General features: G+C 47.9%; 1 protein-coding gene across 2 annotated transcripts in view; it reads left to right on the top strand.

The window, feature by feature from the left end:
* Nucleotides 1-9707: 9707 nt before the first annotated feature.
* USP44 (ubiquitin specific peptidase 44) overlaps nt 9708-20133 on the top strand; it is a 182430-nt gene continuing 172004 nt past the window's right edge. Inside the window, exon 1 of one of the 2 annotated variants that reach the window (XM_086919071.1) lies at nt 9708-10041. The gene's annotated coding sequence lies outside the window, so the exon portion shown is untranslated. The remainder of the gene's footprint in view (nt 10042-20133) is intronic. The other variant, XM_086919072.1, reaches the window with a different exon arrangement.

Below are 20133 nucleotides of genomic sequence, written 5' to 3'. Positions count from 1 at the left end.
TAGTTATATTATGGATAAATGCTGGCACTTATTTACGTGGTGGTGGGGGGGGGGCAGGGGGCTCAGTAGCTAGATCGTTGCAGTTCGGACATTTCATTCATCCCATCCATCATACAGTTAAATTTAAGAATTAAGTATGCCTCTTTCTTTATCAGCATGGCATCTACATTTCCTCCACGGGGGGGAATTTTTATTGCTGATAGAACAGTCCATTTAAAGTCTTTCTCCGTGTGTTTATGCTCTGTAAAATGTTCTACCATGGACGCAGTCAGCACCTTATGTCTGATTCTGGATCGGTGTTGCGCCACTCGCTGGTTTATTCGTTGAGTAGTTTTCCCAATATACAGTTTGGGACAAGGACAAATGATTGCATATATTACGTTGCTCGTTTTGCAGTTTGTGAATTCTTTGTGAAACCATTTCACTGAATTAAACTCAAACTCCTCCCCTTCTATTGTGTTGGCACAGGACACACAGGAGCCCATTTATGATGGCCTTTCACTGGTTGGAGCTTCCATAAAGTGCGTAAATCCGATTTGGCCTGGCTTACTCCCAAGTCTGCTCTCACTACGTATTGTGCTAGGCTTTTGTTTTTCTTTAGTGCGAACAGTGGTTTTTCCATTGGAACTTCTGAGTTGGAAATCAGGTGCCAATTTTTTAGGATGATTGTCTTCAATTTATTCGTGTATGGCCCGAATGTAGTTACACAGACTGGCCTCTCTATTAGCTTGGTCTCCTTTTTCTTAAGTAGTTCTTCTCGTGGAGTATGCCAGGTCCGTGTGATTGAGTGTTTTAACAATTTACAGGGGTACCCTCTCTTACTCAGTTGGTCACTTAATATTTGAGAATGTGCAGTAAAATCTTCTTTCCGGGAACAGTTTCTTCTTATTCTCAACATTTGGCCAAATGTTGAGAATAAGAAGAAACTGTTCCCGGAAATTGGCACCTGATTTCCAACTCAGAAGTTCCAATGGAAAAACCACTGTATCCGTGGGATGAGCTGTCAGTGGATACCCTGGACCCGATCCTGGAGTCCAAAAATACGTGTGCGTCCTCATGGATAGGTACTCGAAATGGCCAGAGTTGAAAGTTGATGAGGCGATGGACACCGAGACCATCATAAAATTCCTGTCTGACACCTTTGTGAGGGAAGGTATCCCAAAGTCCATCCTAAGCGACAATGGCCCCCAATTCAGATCAGAGAAATGGAACAACTTCATGCAGAGGAATGGTATTCAAGCCAAACACACGTCCATCTACCATCCTGCTGGAAATGGACTAGTAGAGCGATTTAACAGAGTGGTGATGGGATCGGTCCAGGCAGCTATCTCCAACAACAAAGACTGGGAAAGGGAGATATGGCATATGGTGTGGGCATACAGAATCACTCCCACATGGACAGGATATAGTCCCTTCCAGATTTTGAGGGGTCGCGAGCCATTCACTCGGGACAACCGAGTATGGAAGGAAAAAACCATAACGAGCGAGTGGTCCCCAGCAGTGGTGCGAGCCAACTTGGAAAAAGCACAAACCATTTACTCGAGACACTACAATAACCGAAAAAACGTGAAGGAGACAGATCTGCAAAAGGGTGAATGGGTGCGAGTAAAGTTGGCCATGCTACAACACTGCTAAGTGATGGAAACGTGTGGTCCCAGGATCGCATGGCAAGATGCAACAGAGTTCTAAGATGGGACCAAGGCGGAGCAGACCTAGAAGACATGGAGGAAAGAAACGTGGAGCAGGAACAAGCCGAGGAGGAACAGGACTGGAGAAGAGGGGAACAGCAGGAAGAGAGAACTGATGACAGCAGCCAGAGGGCTGAGAGGGAAGGAGACATGAGGAGACGAGACGAAAGCGCGGCTGTGCTAGGCAATGGAGGAGCGGACATAGAGACTCAGGAAAGGGAGACGCTGTCCACTCCGGTGAGACTGACCCGAAGAGGAAGAGGCTTGGTGATACCGGCGAGGTTCCGAGACTTTGACATGGATGGCGGACTGTGAGTTAACAGTTGCATTGTTTGGAAAAAGGGGAGATATGTGGTGTAGCGTTCTAGTCGTCGCACGTCACGTCACGATGTGACGTGCTGGCGGCCATATTGTGGCTGCGCGCGCAGCGCGCATTAGAGGCGCGAAAGCCGACAGAAACGGCGCTCTCTAGGTAGGGAATAAAGTAAATAAAAGTAGTTTACACAGCAACCACGTGTGGAGCATTTATTGGGGTGACCCCCATACGTTGCAGACCCATGTTGCAAAGCAGCCTGAACTGCTGTGCAATATCTTTAAAATATATATTTTGACAACACCAAAAGAATTTGCGTAGGCGCAACCTTTTGGCTTTACCTATACCTATTTTATTCTCCAATACCGCTCGCTGTCTTACTGCATCACCACAAGAGGGTGTGAGATTGCAAACAAAATGAAAGCAGGCTAGAGACCAATTTTATGTAGCAAATCAGGGTAACTTTGTTTTACTCACTGACTCGCACTGAAGAGGGCAATTTTAGGCGAATTACATTTTCAACTTTAACAATCGTGAGTCTCCTGTCTTAATCAGGTGTGTTGGCATGTACACACAAAAGGGCTTCCTCGCATTGGGAGGGGGGTCATATAACAAGGATAATTTCATTTTGACAAGGATTCCGAAAATACTTGCACTCATCTGCCACAATCACAGTAGCAGAGGGAGTAAAAATGTCTAGCAATAGAGCACCCAACGTAATGGAAGGAACGCAGCTTCTATTTATATTCTGTGAATGTCTTGGAGGGTGTGTAGAAATGGGCGCATACTCATTCGCCTTTTCACTAGGGTATGCACGCGGTATGCAGTGCCTTCGTAAGGCCACAATGCTATTTGGGGTAAGCATACAGGTAGTTGTTACCTTGCCATGAAGACACAGCTCTACAGACATGCCAACCCTCTCGATTCAGGCGTGAGACTACCGATTTGAAGGCTAGTCTCCCGCCTCCCGATTCGTACAAGCAAAAACCCGATTCGTCTGGGGTTTCAGGTGACAGGGCTTGGTATTGTGTAAAGTGCTAATTCTTCCAACAAAGAGTGGCGAGGCAGGGGCTCTCGAAGGGGTGAAAAACAAGCATTGGAAATGCAATAGGTCTCGCATTAGAAAAGTTGGAGTTATTGGTCTTGTAAATGACATATTTTATTTATTTGTTGGTTTTTAAAATTGCTAAATTGATGGCTTTGTCATTTACAATGCCAATAGTTATAACTTTTGCGAATGTGACACCTATAGCATTTGGAATGCAATATGTTTTGTATTTACGTGACTTAGATGGCAGCTCTGGTCGTTAGGCCACATCTCTAGAGAGCAGGAGAGTGCAGCAGGGGAGAGAAGCACAGCAATGCAATAGGTCTTGCATTAGGAAAGTTTGAGCTATTGGTATTGTAAAGGACACATTTTTTATTTATGTGCTTGTTTTGAAAATAGCGAATTAATAGCTTTGTTATTTACAATGCCAATAGTTTTATCTTTCGCAAATGTGACACCTATTGTAACACAATATGTGTTGTGAGGGTGAGTGAGGGTGAGGGTGAGGGGTTGATGGTGAGGGGTTGAGCGTGAGTGAGGGTGAGGGGTTGAGGGTGAGTGAGGGTGAGGGGTTGAGGGTGAGTGAGGGTGAGGGGTTGAGGGTGAGTGAGGGTGAGGGTGAGGGGTTGAGGGGGAGGGGTCGAGGGTGAGGGGTTGAGGGTGAGTGAGGGTGAGGGGTTGAGGGTGAGTGAGGGTGAGGGGTTGAGGGTGAGTGAGGGTGAGGGGTTGAGGGTGAGTGAGGGTGAGGGGTTGAGGGTGAGTGAGAGTGAGGGTGAGTGAGGGGTTGAGGGGTTGAGGGTGAGTGAGGGTGAGGGGTTGAGGGTGAGTGAGGGTGAGGAGTTGAGGGTGAGTGAGGGTGAGGGTGAGGGTGAGGGTGAGTGGTTGAGGGTGAGTGAGGGTGAGTGAGGGTGAGGGTGAGTGAGGGTGAGGGAGGGTGAGGGTGAGGGAGGGTGAGGGGTTGAGGGTGAGTGAGGGTGAGTGAGGGTGAGGGAGAGTGAGGGTGAGTGAGGGTGAGGGGTTGAGGGTGAGTGAGGGTGAGTGAGGGTGAGGGTGAGGGGTTGAGGGTGAGTGAGGGTGAGTGAGGGTGAGGGGTTGAGGGTGAGTGAGGGTGAGGGGTTGAGGGTGAGTGAGGGTGAGGGTGAGTGAGGGTGAGGGGGTGAGGGGTTGAGGGTGAGTGAGGGCGAGAAGACAGGGGAGAGAAGCACAGCAATGCAATAGGTCTTGCATTAGGAAAGTTTGAGCTATTGGTATTGTAAAGGACACATTTTTTATTTATGTGCTTGTTTTGAAAATAGCGAATTAATAGCTTTGTTATTTACAATGCCAATAGTTTTATCTTTCGCAAATGTGACACCTATTGTAACACAATATGTGTTGTGAGGGTGAGTGAGGGTGAGGGTGAGGGGTTGATGGTGAGGGGTTGAGCGTGAGTGAGGGTGAGGGGTTGAGGGTGAGTGAGGGTGAGGGGTTGAGGGTGAGTGAGGGTGAGGGTAACACAATATGTGTTGTGAGGGTGAGTGAGGGTGAGGGTGAGGGGTTGATGGTGAGGGGTTGAGCGTGAGTGAGGGTGAGGGGTTGAGGGTGAGTGAGGGTGAGGGGTTGAGGGTGAGTGAGGGTGAGGGGTTGAGGGTGAGTGAGGGTGAGTGAGGGTGAGGGTGAGGGGTTGAGGGGGAGGGGTCGAGGGTGAGGGGTTGAGGGTGAGTGAGGGTGAGGGGTTGAGGGTGAGTGAGGGTGAGGGGTTGAGGGTGAGGGTGAGGGGTTGAGGGTGAGTGAGAGTGAGGGTGAGTGAGGGGTTGAGGGTGAGGGGTTGAGGGTGAGTGAGGGTGAGGGGTTGAGGGTGAGTGAGGGTGAGGAGTTGAGGGTGAGTGAGGGTGAGGGTGAGGGTGAGTGGTTGAGGGTGAGTGAGGGTGAGTGAGGGTGAGGGTGAGTGAGGGTGAGGGAGGGTGAGGGTGAGGGAGGGTGAGGGGTTGAGGGTGAGTGAGGGTGAGTGAGGGTGAGGGAGAGTGAGGGTGAGTGAGGGTGAGGGGTTGAGGGTGAGTGAGGGTGAGTGAGGGTGAGGGTGAGGGGTTGAGGGTGAGTGAGGGTGAGTGAGGGTGAGGGGTTGAGGGTGAGTGAGGGTGAGGGGTTGAGGGTGAGTGAGGGTGAGGGTGAGTGAGGGTGAGGGGGTGAGGGGTTGAGGGTGAGTGAGGGCGAGAAGACAGGGGAGAGAAGCACAGCAAGGCAATAGGTCTTGCATTAGGAAAGTTTGAGCTATTGGTATTGTAAAGGACACATTTTTTATTTATGTGCTTGTTTTGAAAATAGCGAATTAATAGCTTTGTTATTTACAATGCCAATAGTTTTATCTTTCGCAAATGTGACACCTATTGTAACACAATATGTGTTGTGAGGGTGAGTGAGGGTGAGGGTGAGGGGTTGATGGTGAGGGGTTGAGCGTGAGTGAGGGTGAGGGGTTGAGGGTGAGTGAGGGTGAGGGGTTGAGGGTGAGTGAGGGTGAGGGGTTGAGGGTGAGTGAGGGTGAGTGAGGGTGAGGGTGAGGGGTTGAGGGGGAGGGGTCGAGGGTGAGGGGTTGAGGGTGAGTGAGGGTGAGGGGTTGAGGGTGAGTGAGGGTGAGGGGTTGAGGGTGAGTGAGGGTGAGGGGTTGAGGGTGAGTGAGGGTGAGGGGTTGAGGGTGAGTGAGGGTGAGGGGTTGAGGGTGAGTGAGAGTGAGGGTGAGTGAGGGGTTGAGGGTGAGGGGTTGAGGGTGAGTGAGGGTGAGGGGTTGAGGGTGAGTGAGGGTGAGGAGTTGAGGGTGAGTGAGGGTGAGGGTGAGGGTGAGTGGTTGAGGGTGAGTGAGGGTGAGTGAGGGTGAGGGTGAGTGAGGGTGAGGGCGAGTGAGGGCGAGTGAGGGCGAGTGAGGGTGAGTGAGGGCGAGTGAGGGCGAGTGAGGGCGAGTGAGAGTGAGGGTGAGTGAGGGTGAGGGTGAGTGAGGGTGAGGGGTTGAGGGTGAGTGAGGGTGAGGGTGAGTGAGGGTGAGGGGTTGAGGGTGAGTGAGGGTGAGTGAGGGTGAGGGGTTGAGGGTGAGTGAGAGTGAGGGTGAGTGAGGGGTTGAGGGTGAGGGGTTGAGGGTGAGGGTGAGTGAGGGTGAGGGGTTGAGGGTGAGTGAGGGTGAGGGGTTGAGGGTGAGTGAGGGTGAAGGTGAGTGAGGGTGAGGGGGTGAGGGTGAGTGAGGGTGAGGGGTTGAGGGTGAGTGAGGGTGAGGGGTTGAGGGTGAGTGAGGATGAGTGAGAGTGAGGGTGAGTGAGGGGTTGAGGGTGAGGGGTTGAGGGTGAGTGAGGGTGAGGGTGAGGGGTTGAGAGTGAGTGAGGGTGAGGGGTTGAGGGTGAGTGAGGGTGAGGGTGAGTGAGGGTGAGGGTGAGTGAGGGTGAGGGGTTGAGGGTGGGTGAGGGTGAGTGAGGGTGAGGGTGAGTGAGGGTGAGTGAGGGTGAGGGGTTGAGGATGAGTGAGGGTGAGGGTGAGTGAGGGTGAGGGGTTGAGGGTGAGTGAGGGTGAGGGGTTGAGGGTGAGTGAGGGTGAGGGGTTGAGGGTGAGTGAGGGTGAGGGGTTGAGGGTGAGTGAGGGTGAGGGTGAGTGAGGGTGAGTGAGGGTGAGGGTGAGGGGTTGAGGGTGAGTGAGAGTGAGGGTGAGTGAGGGGTTGAGGGTGAGGGGTTGAGGGTGAGTGAGGGTGAGGGTGAGGGGTTGAGGGTGAGTGAATTTGTGTTGCACAGTGACATGCACAAATTAAAACCGAAGTCAGCTGGAGTTTCTTTAATAAATCAAGGATGACTACAATAAACCAGAATTAACAAAAGCAACAGATCTGCCTTTTGTAAAGAGGCTGCATGGAAATACCTTCACTTATGCACACAAAGAGGCCGACATGCGCAAAGTCAACCCACATACAGGTGTCCATGCACACAGACAACACAAGGGGCGCACACACCTGCATAAATGCCATGTGGCCCCTCGTTATGTGACATCTTCAGTCAGTCCTTATTTCTTGGACGACCGCATTACTTGTGCTGTGATTTAAAAAATTGTACTTGTGAACTTAAAGCAAAAACCTTAAAAGAAAGAAGGCACCTTGTATGGTATAAATACAAGTGGTAGAAGGCATCACAGATGATACAAACTACTTCGGAGCGGAGACATGAGGAACTGCCCACATGACCGGGAGGAAATGGAGCAAAAACAAACGGCTTATCTATCGAAAAACAGTTCGTGTTTTCTACTTTGCAATCCCCATGCAGTAAATAGAAGTCGTTCCATCTTTGAAACTGCAGTAAATTGCCGAAATGCGACAGCTTAGATTGATAACACCAATTGCAATACAAAAAATTGTACTTGTGAACTTAAAGCAAAAACCTTAAAAGAAAGAAGGCACCTTGTATGGTATAAATACAAGTGGTAGAAGGCATCACAGATGATACAAACTACTTCGGAGCGGAGACACGAGGAACTGCCCACATGACCGGGAGGAAATGGAGCAAAAACAAACGGCTTATCTAGCGAAAAACAGTTCGTGTTTTCTACTTTGCAATCCCCATGCAGTAAATAGAAGTCGTTCCATCTTTGAAACTGCAGTAAATTGCCGAAATGCGACAGCTTAGATTGATAACACCAATTGCAATACACATGTCTTTATAGTTAAATAAAAAAAGCAGAGCCCTACCAAGAAAACATTTAACTATAGTAAAAGACAAGACGGAGGGAAGAGAGAGAAGGGGAGGGGGAGGAGAAATGCGACACGGCGGGCAGGGGAGGGGGCAGAGCGGGGAGAGGGAACAGACGGAGGGAAGGCAGATAAGGGGAGGGGGGAGGAGAAATGCGACATGGCGGGCAGGGGAGGGGCAGAGCGGGGGCCTGGAGTGCGGCTGAGGGAACTGATGTGCACGCGCTTTTAAGCTCATGCGCATTGAGCTTAAAAGTCACGGGCACTGCAAGGAATCGCCACGATTCCTTGCAAGTTGGATAAAGAGTGGATAAGCCCCCATAGTCTCGCTTGCTCGATGCGCATGCGCATCGACAGGCGAGACCGAACAAACAAAGCGTCATTAACTTGGGAATCATCTTTCAAAAACCTGCGAAGTACTGGGGGGGGGGAGCTGTTTCAGCCCGGGCTGCTACAGGGGGATGGGGGGTGCATGCACTACCAACAATCTGCCAGGCCAGTCCCCAACACTTGCATCACCCTCTCTGCCTGCCATTATGCTCCATGCTTCCGAAAGGCAAGAAAAAAACGTGTATTTATGTTTCAAATGTCCGATTCTGCAGCAGCCACTTCCAAAGCCCATACATGCCAGTAACCCGATTCAAAGCCCCATTCTCCCGATTCATTTTTTTAAATCTCCCACTTTGCTCTCCTGAAATCTTGGCATGTATGGCTCTATCCAACAGTTGTTGCGCATTTGTTTATTTTCTTTGTTATCAGGGTGGTTTGTTGCTGGGTTTAACAATTTTCCACATACACGCACCCATGGCTTTCGTAAACATGCATTGCCAAGACCAAGAAGTCTGCTTTAGAACTGAAAAGGCAGGTCCTTCCTGGTGGTTTTGCCAATGCTTGTTTGAATTGTGTATAAACGCACCTGCCAAGTTGGGAATTAAAAGATGGCATAAACGTTGCCTTCGGATCCCCGGTAAATGTAAAAGCCCTTAGTCGTGAAAGCTAGGAAATGCTATTTTCTGACATTGTGCTGTAGCCTCCATATTTACGTTTTAGAAAACAGCTTAGTTTCCCCAACATCGGCTTAGTTAGCCAGCTGGTGCATAAATATAGTGTTGATCCTAAAATAACCCACACAAAAAATGATCGCAATTTCGAAATGAGGTTGATTGGGAAGACTCGAAGTCTCGTCCCCACTTTTGAGGACGCCATCTTAGAAAGTCTATATTGGTATCTGCCTAATTGTGCTTCCCTGCAACCCACAAAGCAACCGCTTTTCAAGGCACATTTGTTTATTATTACTTTTTTATAAAACCAAAGTGACGTGAAACTTTTTAGGCATTATGTTGCATTTATCTTCAAGGAAGGTGTGAGCGATAATTTTAGAAATAATAAATTCACATTTCTAAGTCTCGAATTTTTTTTCATTCTTGGGATGTTATAAACAAAGTAAAAGGAAAGCCCTAGGTATTTGCAGTGTTCCCTCCCGAATGGAAGCGCTTTGAAAAAGTCCAGCTGTAAATTGGCCTCTAATAAAACGTCCAAGAACACAGAAGACAGACTACACCACGCTGTTGCTGTCATTGGGCTGACGTCCATCGTTTGGTAAACTAAAACTCAAATATCAAAGGATTAACTGATTAACCTGAATGGTTTTGTTTAACATGCACGGTGTACAGCGAGCATTTTTTCAACTTGTTTTAAGTATATCAATTCACATTTAATTTTGGAAACCGCACATATATCTACTGTTAAGGGGATTATTCAGAAAAATAACATTTCAACGACGGCCTTTGGATTTACCTGTATAGATAAGACGCACATTAACAACGTTCCACGTCATACTCTCGTGACATGATGGCCGTTCGGTAATACACCGGAAGAACGGAGTACTCAACGGAAAGCATAACAGTCCCTTTTCCATTTCATGAGTAAACAGTGCGATCTAAGATGGCCGTGAGTGTGACGTCAGGTGACGTCAAACATTTGGCACGTCCCTTTTCCATTTCCATGAACTCCCGCCTGGTGTACTTGCACTCGGTGGGGCCGAGGTGCGCGCGCTAATCGCTTCCATCCTCGTGTTCGTTCCCGTGTTTCAATGTAACTTCAGTCTGTTGCGTAGGTCCAATAGCTGCTGCACTCATGTGGCTGTTCAGGACAATGGGGGCTCGTGCGCTGCCCAGAACTGGTTTCAGCGTTGTACTGCGCGTAGCTTGAGCCCGAGCGTGTTCTCCGAGGCATGCGAGGTTGAGCCAGAAGCGTGAAAGTCAACAACTTTTAGCAGAGAAAAAGTTTAGAAAAACAGCAGGTGAGATGTTTTAACTGTTCCACGAGGCGTGTCCTACCAACAGTAAACGTACAATGGTTTAAGTTCGAGTGGGGTTGATGGCTAATGTTTCATATGGTCTCCGGTGTTTGTGCGGTGAGTTTCTATACCGGGCAGGGGCCCGAATGTATGTGCATGAAAATGAAGTGTGTGGTGGAGTGTTGTTCATGCCAAAGCAGATGTTCGTGCTACTATAAGAAAACTATCTTGTGCGCAGCAAACAGCTGGAGCATTGAACTCACAGGAAGGAGATGCTGTTGTGTTGCTCCCGAGCTTACTTCTACAATAGCATCGTAGGTAAGGTTCTTTCGAGGAAGGGTTGTTGTGCTCTTGGCCGTAATGTGAATGTACTAGTTTCCCGCTTTTGTGTTTTTTGAGGATGGCTGTATTCCTAATTGAGTTGTAACCCTGGAGCTGAGCAGGGGGCACAGGGCTGTGCCCAGTTACAGTGGATATAACATACTTTGCGATGGCCTTGTGCATTGTATTAGGTGGGAACATGTCTAACTGCGAATGATCGTGTTGTATAGGGAAGCAAGAAAATGACTATTGACAGTGGTACTCGTGCTTGATGCTGGCGCTGGGGATCCGCACTGTGCATCTAGCTGACAGTTACCGTTCAAGCTATATATTATTTATTTTATGTAGGGTAAAAAGTGAATAAAATTCAAACTTTTGTACAATTCTACATACGTTTCAATAAGTGTTAAAATAACTACAATCATGCAAGTAACTTTTCTTAATTGTCTGTAACATACGCTACGAAAGGCGCTAGTCGCCAGCATCGAAGGTAAAACAGTTTTTTTTTTAAATAGTAACATGGGTACTTTCCTCCCATTTTAAATATCCTGATTATTTTGGGCATACGGTGCGTTAATCCATATAGTTTGCGCACTTGCAGCTCTAAGAACTATTTTTCTGTATAGTTACGCAGGCGATTGCTGCTATCCGCTCCAAAACTATTTCTGAACAAAAAGTCAGTTTATTATTAGTTCCTTTATCAAGGAATGCAAGCGCTTCTGAAAACTGACCCTGTCCTAAAAACTGCGTGTGGTGCTGTGTGCTCAACTAACTTTTTTTTATCCAGTTATTTTTTTAAGTAATTGTGCTGCATGATGTAACCGAGAAAGCCATAGCTTGTCTTTGCTCCTCGAGGTTCACGCGTGCAAGTTAACGTTTATCCTCCACTAAGTAAAAAAAGTCGAACATTTCTTGGTAAAATCCGCTATTTGTTCTGCACACACCTTTGATGTTGGCTTGTGTAGACGTTCTGTTATTGTTGGAATGAATTCGTTTTTTTGAAGTGTCATTCCATGATAGTTTGGTTGTCTTTACAAATTGGTTACAGGAAATGCTTCGAGGCGCCACTACATTTTAATGGGAGGTTTGTGTCCTTAAATCTTAGTCCTGTGTTTCTCGTTTGACGTGCAGGTTATGAGATACTTTGGTTGCGCAGCTCAGTGCTTACGTCTCTGCCTCGCTTCGTTAACCTGCAGAATGGAAACGTATCAAATTGTGAGCCAGGCGGTGGCAGTTCATTAGAGGTCACTCCAAGTTACATTTAGGAGAAAAGCCGTCGAAAGTGAGTCACAATAAATAATTTGAAAGCTAATTACATGTGCACATCGAACATTTTGTATTGCTCGAGTGGCAACTGCTTTGTTCTCTTACCCCCACGTTCAACATAACTTACGATACTGTACATGAAATATAACCGATTGCTGCGTTGAGGAACAGTAACATGCGCATCTGCAGTGATTGCGCGGTCTCGGGGATTCCAATATTATTGAGAGATTATTTCACGCCACGTCTCTTGTGGTTTTGTTCCAGTAAATGCAGATCCACAGCTTTACCATTTGTTTCGATTATGTAATAATTTCCGCGAATACGTTCATCTTGTTTGATGTATAAAAGGCGGGAGTGAAAGGTTCCATTACATGGACGAGTTCACGATGGTGCCGAGAGGGTGTAAACACGCGTGATACCCCTTTTGTGTGTGTATTTTCTTCACTTTTGTGTGAAATTGTTGTTCCACCTGAAAGAGACTTATGTTTGTTACGTGGCTGTAACTCCATAGATTCTTAGTAATTACGTGAGTTGTCTTTCCTTGGTAATGTGCATTGCTATAAATGTCTTGTCAATTGATGCGGAAAGAATGGCCTTTTCTAAGTATCCCTGTTCAGATCAAAGCATTTCCAAATTCTAAAATATATTACCAGCATCTGGATTAGTTTAGCCAGGATTTCCTCTAGAAGTATCGTATTGTCATGGCACTGCAATGTTGGGAAAACATCACTGTGGGTATGTCGTTGCAAATTCTAGCGCTGTCCGTCCAAGGCTGTTTTATTTTCCCGTTTAAGGGGGCAACATCATATTTCCCAGAACCTTGCATCCCTGTAGATGTTTTCAGGACACTGAAATATACATTACATCGTTAAGGCATTATATTTCTTGGTTTTAGTTAAACATGTCTGCAAGTTGTAATACTTTGCTAAGCTATACCCTGTCAACAATATGAACTTATTTTGATTTTTACTTGCTACAAGTTGATTTCAGTCTGTGAATGGGTACTTTTTCGGGCAATCCATCAAATATATACGTCTTTCTGCGAACTTCCCCAGAATGACCCTCTTCAGTTTCTTGACTATGCCTACATTTAGCAGGCTTTTAATTTGTCTGTATACGGGTGATTTTGTATCGTTTCATGCGATTGGTTTGGTCGTTCCACATGGATTTCTGTTTGGCAGATCAGAGAACCGAAAGTCTTTAATATATTGACTTGCCCAGGTTCACAGAATGTGGTGCGGTAGAGACGCTGCAATCGGAATACAGGCCTCCTGGATCTACCTTCGTCACGATAGCCCCTAGACATAGATTCTTCAAATGTATGCTACACCGAGGGTTATACATTTCAAATATTACATGTTTAACCATGATTAAAAAAGGTAAACCTTAATTTATTTTATGTCCTGCTGTAACAACAACATGCTAATGGGACCTGTTATTTTAAGATCGTGCGGTGTTATATTTCGTTAACTTTCATGGACATGGCTCTTTCACTTTCTTAACTAGGGTTTGCGTGTGATTGTTCAAATAAGTGGTGCCTCTGGGTTGAAGCAAATTGGTGGCTCTGTGTTTTGATAAATGTTCTCTTGCGTTTAATTCGTTGATTTCTCGGATGTGTTGGGGCAAACATGTTGTAGTGACATTTCAACAATTGAATCAAATTAGCTTCACTTGGTGATATTTTAATTTGCTGTAATTTCTTATTAACAATTGCAGGAGCAAAGCATTTTCCTTAGGAACCGGACACAGGCACTATTGATTGCAGGGGTTGACAAATACCCGGACTGCTTCCACATTATGCCTTTCTTGGGTCAACTTGTGCTCTCACCTTCCATGTTCATTTAATCTCTGCTGTCTTAAACACACTTTTTTTTCTGCCCTCTCTCCCTTTTCTGCCAGTCTCTATCTTGCTCTGGGTTACAGGCTAAGTATGAAAAATAAAATAGGTCCCTGTCTCAAAGTGAGTAACCCTCACCTAGCACACGTAATCACTGGCACAAATTAAGCACTGTTTTTTTTTTTCTCCAAATACTAGTGTTCCTGGTGACTTTTTATAATGGAGCCCGAATAGCTTTAATTCACCGCTGTACTTAATGTAACATGACTATATTGACTGCACTTGTTCAGTTTACTTGTAATTTGTCTTATTCACATAGCATTTGCTTGCCCCCCTGCCATTGTTGCTACTCTGGTTGTATTTTTTTACTCATGCCATTCGGGCGTTAGGAAATAATGGATCCAGTCGGTAATGGGGTTTGCCTATGCCCGTTCTGGAGCAGATTTAGGAAAAAATGACCATGTCAATTTGTTTGCACATTTCTTTGTTTACAAACGAGATTTGCTGCCAATGATGGCCTCTAACTGGCACTGCAGCCACTGGTCGCTTTCTTTGGTTGACCCTCCTTTCATCTTAGGATATCCGGCAAGTCCATGTTACTCTGTGTGTGTGTGTGTGTGTTCCCGTGTGTGTACGTGTGTGTGTGTGTATAGATCTCTTATGTAGATGTTTATAGTGACCAGGATTTGCAACCGCATCACCCATGAGATGCCTTAAAGGACCCTTTCATGTTAATTAATATATCTTTTTTTACATCCAACTTCTAATTGTGGTTCTAGTTAACACTGCTAATGTGATAGTTTTGTATGCACCGTAATACGGTCAATGACTAATTGCAGTTAGCATTTGATGTGAAAGTGTAACAAACCAAACTTGGAGGTAGTACACAGGGAACAAATCAAGGTAGTTCAACTAAAACGTTATCCTTTTAATTGCATCACTGTTTTATAGTCTGTTTGTGTTTTGTGATCTGGGTTGACAGCACAGGTGTCACCAGAGAATTATGCAAGTATCACTAGAGGTGCTTTAGCTCTTCCCACGTGCGGGAGACAGGAGTGCATGTTTTGATTTGGCAGAAATAGTGTGCTTCCATAAAATAGAGCTTGCTCCCCAGCACCTGTGATCATTTTGTTTATCCAGCTGCCTGAGCTTGAATTTAGAGGGACACACGTATGACATTGTAAAGCTTTTGAAGTGTCTAAGAAAACTAGATAATGGTTTTATTTGGCAGCAACACATGAGAAGAGGGCAGTTATTAACTTAGATGGATATTTTGGTCTAGCTAGTCAGTATAACCGTCACCAAGATTATTATTATTCATTTCTTTCCATCCACACAAATGCATATCTATTTCCATGCATCCTACTTGTACATTACCATACAACATTCTTTTAAAGCCAGACCTATCACCATTGCCAGTGCTTGTTTGCAGTTGTTCTAAAGCATACGTTTATCACTGAGCTAACATTTTATTTATTGAAAGTTTATAATCTGCTCTCTGTAGTGAGTGAACAATAGTTTCTCAATATAAAAAAAATCGGACTTTAGTGTGTAATCCAGCTAAAAACAGAAATGTGCACATAAAGGACCTCTTATTGAGTCTGCCTATCCTCCAACCGTATGAAGAAAGGCAACATTGGTTTGCTACCATCTTTAAACAAGCATTTACAATGCAACGGTCTCTAACTTTGCAAAAGTCAGAACTATTGGCATTGTAAATTGCAACATTTTTGTTTGTGTTGGTTTCGAAAACAGATAAATGGCATTGTCATTTACAATGCCAATAGCTTAATCTCTCGCAAATGAGAGCTATTGCATTTGGAGCCACACACAGCCACCCACACACAGAGCCACGCCCCCCCACGCAGAGTGCCCCCCCACGCAGCCTTTCGAAATCTTTTTTTAAGGTGCAATGTTAAAATGACAACACAAATGGCCATTCATTGTGCATTGCTTTTTGATTAAAAAATAAACCAAAAATGTCCCCTCTACTACAAAATGGCTTTCCCCCTTCACATAGAAGACATGGTCTAGACAGTGCCGTTCTGGCTGGCTGTGAGGGCGCCGGTGTTGAGATTGCATGACTGTTCCGTGCACCTGAACCCCGATCATGTTTTAGCCAGGTAAACTTGATGCTGGGAATAGCATTAGTAGGCCATGCACTTACAATAAGTGGACGGTGCCGCGAACCAGAAACCCCCCAGTCAAATTTCCACAGGTCAACTTTGTTTCCTTAAAGTTCTTGTAAAAAGTGCAATGCTCGCAAACCATTTCTGGTGAACTTAGGTGCACGTAGCCAGCTACTAGGAGCGGGATATGAGTTGAAGAGCATCCCCCACCCCGCACCGTGACTGCTGTGTGCTGCTATAACCTTTGTGCTGGGGAATGCACCTCTATTATCAGAATTAGCTGTACTCGCTCTACAAGGTTCATAATTTTAACAAACGTGCAGTTACATGCGAGGCCCTCATGTAAAGATAAGTACTTGAGGCAAATACAGATTTCCTCGGGGTAAAACGTTTCCAAGGGCGACCTTGCATACGTTTAACACAAAAGTGCCGATGAGGAGAATAATGTTTAACTTATCTAAATGCATTTGCCAAGACGGCCTGTGGCCATAGTCCTTCCTGGAAGATAATTTGGACGCCCAGAGTCTCTTCTCTGGTGGGAATTGTCCATATCTCCATAAAGCAAAAGGCATTGTACTTGTTTGTTCCTGTTTCTCACAGAATATAGGATAGGGCAAGTACCCATCAGGATTCAGATGTTACGAGCCCCGTTTTTAGGTCGAGCCTACCAATGCGCTTGCGAGAGATATTGGGGCTTAATCAGAGCTTAACCATCGGGTGATTCCATGCAGTGCCCGTGAAAAGCGCGTGCACATCAAAGCCACTAGCCTCCCTCCCACAGGCATCTGAAGCTTCCCCCCCAGCGTGCACTCTGCATCAGGCATTTCTCCTCCCCTAATTATTCACTGCCCACGGCCTGCCGGCCGTGACTCGGGTTTATTGTCATGTCTGTAGATTACTCATACATAAGTTCATTTGATGTCACAAAGCATGTCCTTTTACCTTTATTTTGCTAGTTTTTAGGTTTCGCTGGGGGGCGGAGCCGTTAGGCTCCTCCTCCAGAGAAATCTGTAGTTTCTAGTATGGGTGACTTGAACACGCCTCTCTGCTTCATTGGCTAGCTCCATAAATGGAGGCTAGCCATTGGAACAGAGAGGCGTCCGTCAATGCCGGACCAGACACGGGGGCGTTCCCGAGATTCTTTGGCTTTTGCCGACGTCACGCGACGCCGGGAACGCCCCCGAGTCTGGTCCGGCCGGGCCGTGCTTGCTGCTGTCCTGCCTTGTGTCCCTCCTCCCGCCGTCCCCACGTTTCCCGCCTCCCTCCCGCCGTCCGTTCCTCTCATGTCCTTTCCCGCCCCCCTCCCGCCCCCTGTGTCCTCTCCCGCCCCCTCCCGCCGTCCGTTCCTCTCGTGTCCTTTCCCGCCCCCCTCCCGCCCCCTGTGTCCTCTCCCGCCCCCTCCCGCCGTCCGTTCCTCTCCCGCCCCCCCCCCCCGTCCTCGTAGGTGCTTGTTACTTTTCTATTGGTTTAGGGACGGCGTGACGGTGTCCGGGCTCCGAGACAGGTGATTGGCATGTAGCAAGCACTGCAGAATGGATCCACCTCGCGCAGCAACCAAGATGTCTTATCTGGGAAATTTATGAAAGCTGGTCGCCAAGAGTTACGAGCCCCGCGAGGAGCCGCTCCAGACAGCAGAAGGGGCGCCACGGACCGGTACTCCTCACCATGGCCAGGACAGCGGTGGCAGCAGCGATACTCCTCTTCCTCACGCTGGCATTTGCAGTAAGTCCCGCGGGGCGCACTCATCTTCGTGGTGTGTCGAGCCACGCTGGGGGGGACGGGAGCGGTAAAGTTGGAAACTCCCGGCGTTTGCAGCGCTCATGCTAAAGAGGGGGAGGGGTGGAGCGGGGGTCCCACGCCGGGTTTCATGGGATGCCTACTCAGCAGGGTGAACGATACGTGTTCAGGTTGCTTCCCCCGCCCCCTTGTCCCGCTGAAGAAACCAGGGCAGTAGAGTCAGGTTTATGGCCGCGGACTGATTGAGCCTCCAGAGCCCTCGTGTGATCCACTTTTCAAGCGTCGGTGCCAATAATGTGCTGGGTGCGTTGTTTTCTTACCACCAACCCCCTCTAATACCTTTTGTATGGTAGCTCTCTCGCTTCCCAAGTTTCGAAATGGCCCTAAAGCGCTACGTGCAGCGAGGACGTGGCTCCTTCGAGGCGCATGGCTCTTGCTCGGTAAAGTTTTTGGGTCCCGGTTTAGTTTTCAGGCCCCCACTCTGAGAGCAAAGTACGCTTTAAGGGGCTCCTTGGGGGGCGCATACCCCCAGGGCAGAGCGTGCGGGTCTGTGCTAGTCTCCGCCTCGGCGCCCTGCAGCGCTACCTGCGGCTCCCCGGGGGTGCCTTCACAGCTGCTCCCTAAGTGGTTAATTGGCTGGGAATGGGCGGCTGCGCCCTGCTCCCGCCGCAGTCCCGGATGTTTGCCCTACGCGCCTTACCTGCTCTGTTTACTCTGCAGCCAGAAAGCTAATCCCTGGGGGTCATCTGGACAGCGGTGTTTCAAGTCCGTACAAGGAAATTGCTGCCATATTTTCATTAAAACAAAAAAATAGCAATTATACTATTTTTACACTTGCCTCGTGAGTTTATTCAGATCTCAATATTTTTGTTTGATTGTAGAAAGCAATGAATGGTCGTGAGTATATGTAAAGTGACACCCTCACGCTGCGAACATTACCGAGTGTTATTGTTAGTCCGAAGCCATGCTGTGAAGTAGGTTTTCGTAGAGTTTAGGTTCCAGGAATAAGTTGACACCTCTGAGTACAGAGTAGGGGCAGGTGAAACCAGTTGGCTACAGTAGTACGTTTAAACTTTATATTACAGTAACGATATGTTTTAAGTTTTTTCCCACTAAAAAATTGTTGTATGCCCAGGTATTTAGCATTGACAACAGCTAAACGCTGTTTTAAGTCATTGCGTTTTCTTTCACTTGAAATAAAAATTGAACCAGACCTATCACTAGTGTGTGTCGTGGACCTTTATACTCTCTACCACTCCTATGTGACCCTTAGAGCATCTCCAGTCATATCCCTCCTGTGTAGATTGAAGATAACTCTAATGACTAGGATCCTATGGATCATATCCCTCGTTTCCACTACTTTCTCCTTTTTAGGTTTCGCTGGGGGGCGGAGCCGTTAGGCTCCTCCTCCAGAGAAATCTGTAGTTTCTAGTATGGGTGACTTGAACACGCCCCTCTGCTTCATTGGCTAGCTCCATAAATGGAGGCTAGCCATTGGAACAGAGAGGCGTCCGTCAATGCCGGACCAGACACGGGGGCGTTCCCGAGATTCTTTGGCTTTTGCCGACGTCACGCGACGCCGGGAACGCCCCCGTGTCTGGTCCGGCCGGGCCGTGCTTGCTGCTGTCCTGCCTTGTGTCCCTCCTCCCGCCGTCCCCACGTTTCCCGCCTCCCTCCCGCCGTCCGTTCCTCTCGTGTCCTTTCCCGCCCCCTGTGTCCTCTCCCGCCCCCTCCCGCCGTCCGTTCCTCTCGTGTCCTTTCCCGCCCCCCTCCCGCCGTCCGTTCCTCTCCCGCCCCCCCTATATAAAATTGCATAAATAAATAAATAAAAATAGAGTTGTGATTAGGAACCTGGTTTCCGTAATTAAATCTATGTGACAGCGTAACCGATCAGCTCTGTTTCACGTTTATCCATCAGTATTCTCGCTGCTATATACGTTACTTTCGTGCGCTTTTCTTATTATTTTCGCTCAACGAACTGCTCCCTCTACGTCGCCTCCGAGAATGCATTTAACGCATTCTCTCCATAGAGACGTCACGGTCCCTCCTCCCGGCTGCGCATTTGTAGTAAATCCTCCTGTCATATGATCGGCGTAGTCACTCACCCTGCGCCAAAGGCGTTACTACTTGTATTCTATAAGCTAGTTTGCGGCACTGGGAGTGCGCGGCCGGGGCATGCGCCTTCTGTACTGCGGTAGTGAACTACGCACATAGCGGGAAGACTACGATTCTCTGCAGCTGCGGCAGGCATTCTCCCTGTCAGCTGCCTTCATCGGATATGCGTGTTTTACGTAGCGCGACCCAAGATGGCGGGTTTGAGCGAGGAGGAACGGGCGGAGACCAGGCGGCGGCTTAGGCAGCGTTAAGAGCGGTAAAGCCGGAGAGAGAGCAGCAAGGAGGGCCGAGCCTGACCTAGCGCCCCCGGGGCCTTCAGGCCTCCCCGTGGGGCTCCAGTGAGGTACTACCACCTGTCCGGTCCCAGTGCTCCCCCGGCGGCTCCTACCCCCTCCCTCGGCCTGTCTCCACCCACTGGGCCGTCCCTGCCTACAGTAAATCCCCTTAACCTGTTACTACTTCGTGCTCCCTCTGACCTGTCACCCGTATTACGGCATTCATTGCGCCAGGCCTGAATCTGCCCTCGCCCGTTAATCATCGCAGCCCTGCCCTTCTACGTGGTTTACGACCCCCACATCCCAATCTAGTGCCGGCGTCTGTCCCATTTTTATTTTTGTTTTGGTTGCCACCTTTCCCGACCTTGTGCCTGCTTCTGTAACCGCCCCATTCAGCCCCTGGAGCTCCATACCC

The sequence above is a fragment of the Lissotriton vulgaris genome, chromosome 1_1 (genome assembly GCF_964263255.1).
Source record: "Lissotriton vulgaris chromosome 1_1, aLisVul1.2, whole genome shotgun sequence".
NCBI lineage: Eukaryota > Metazoa > Chordata > Amphibia > Caudata > Salamandridae > Lissotriton > Lissotriton vulgaris.
Note: the sequence above shows the minus strand (reverse complement) of the source record. Positions and strands in the feature narration are given on the sequence as shown.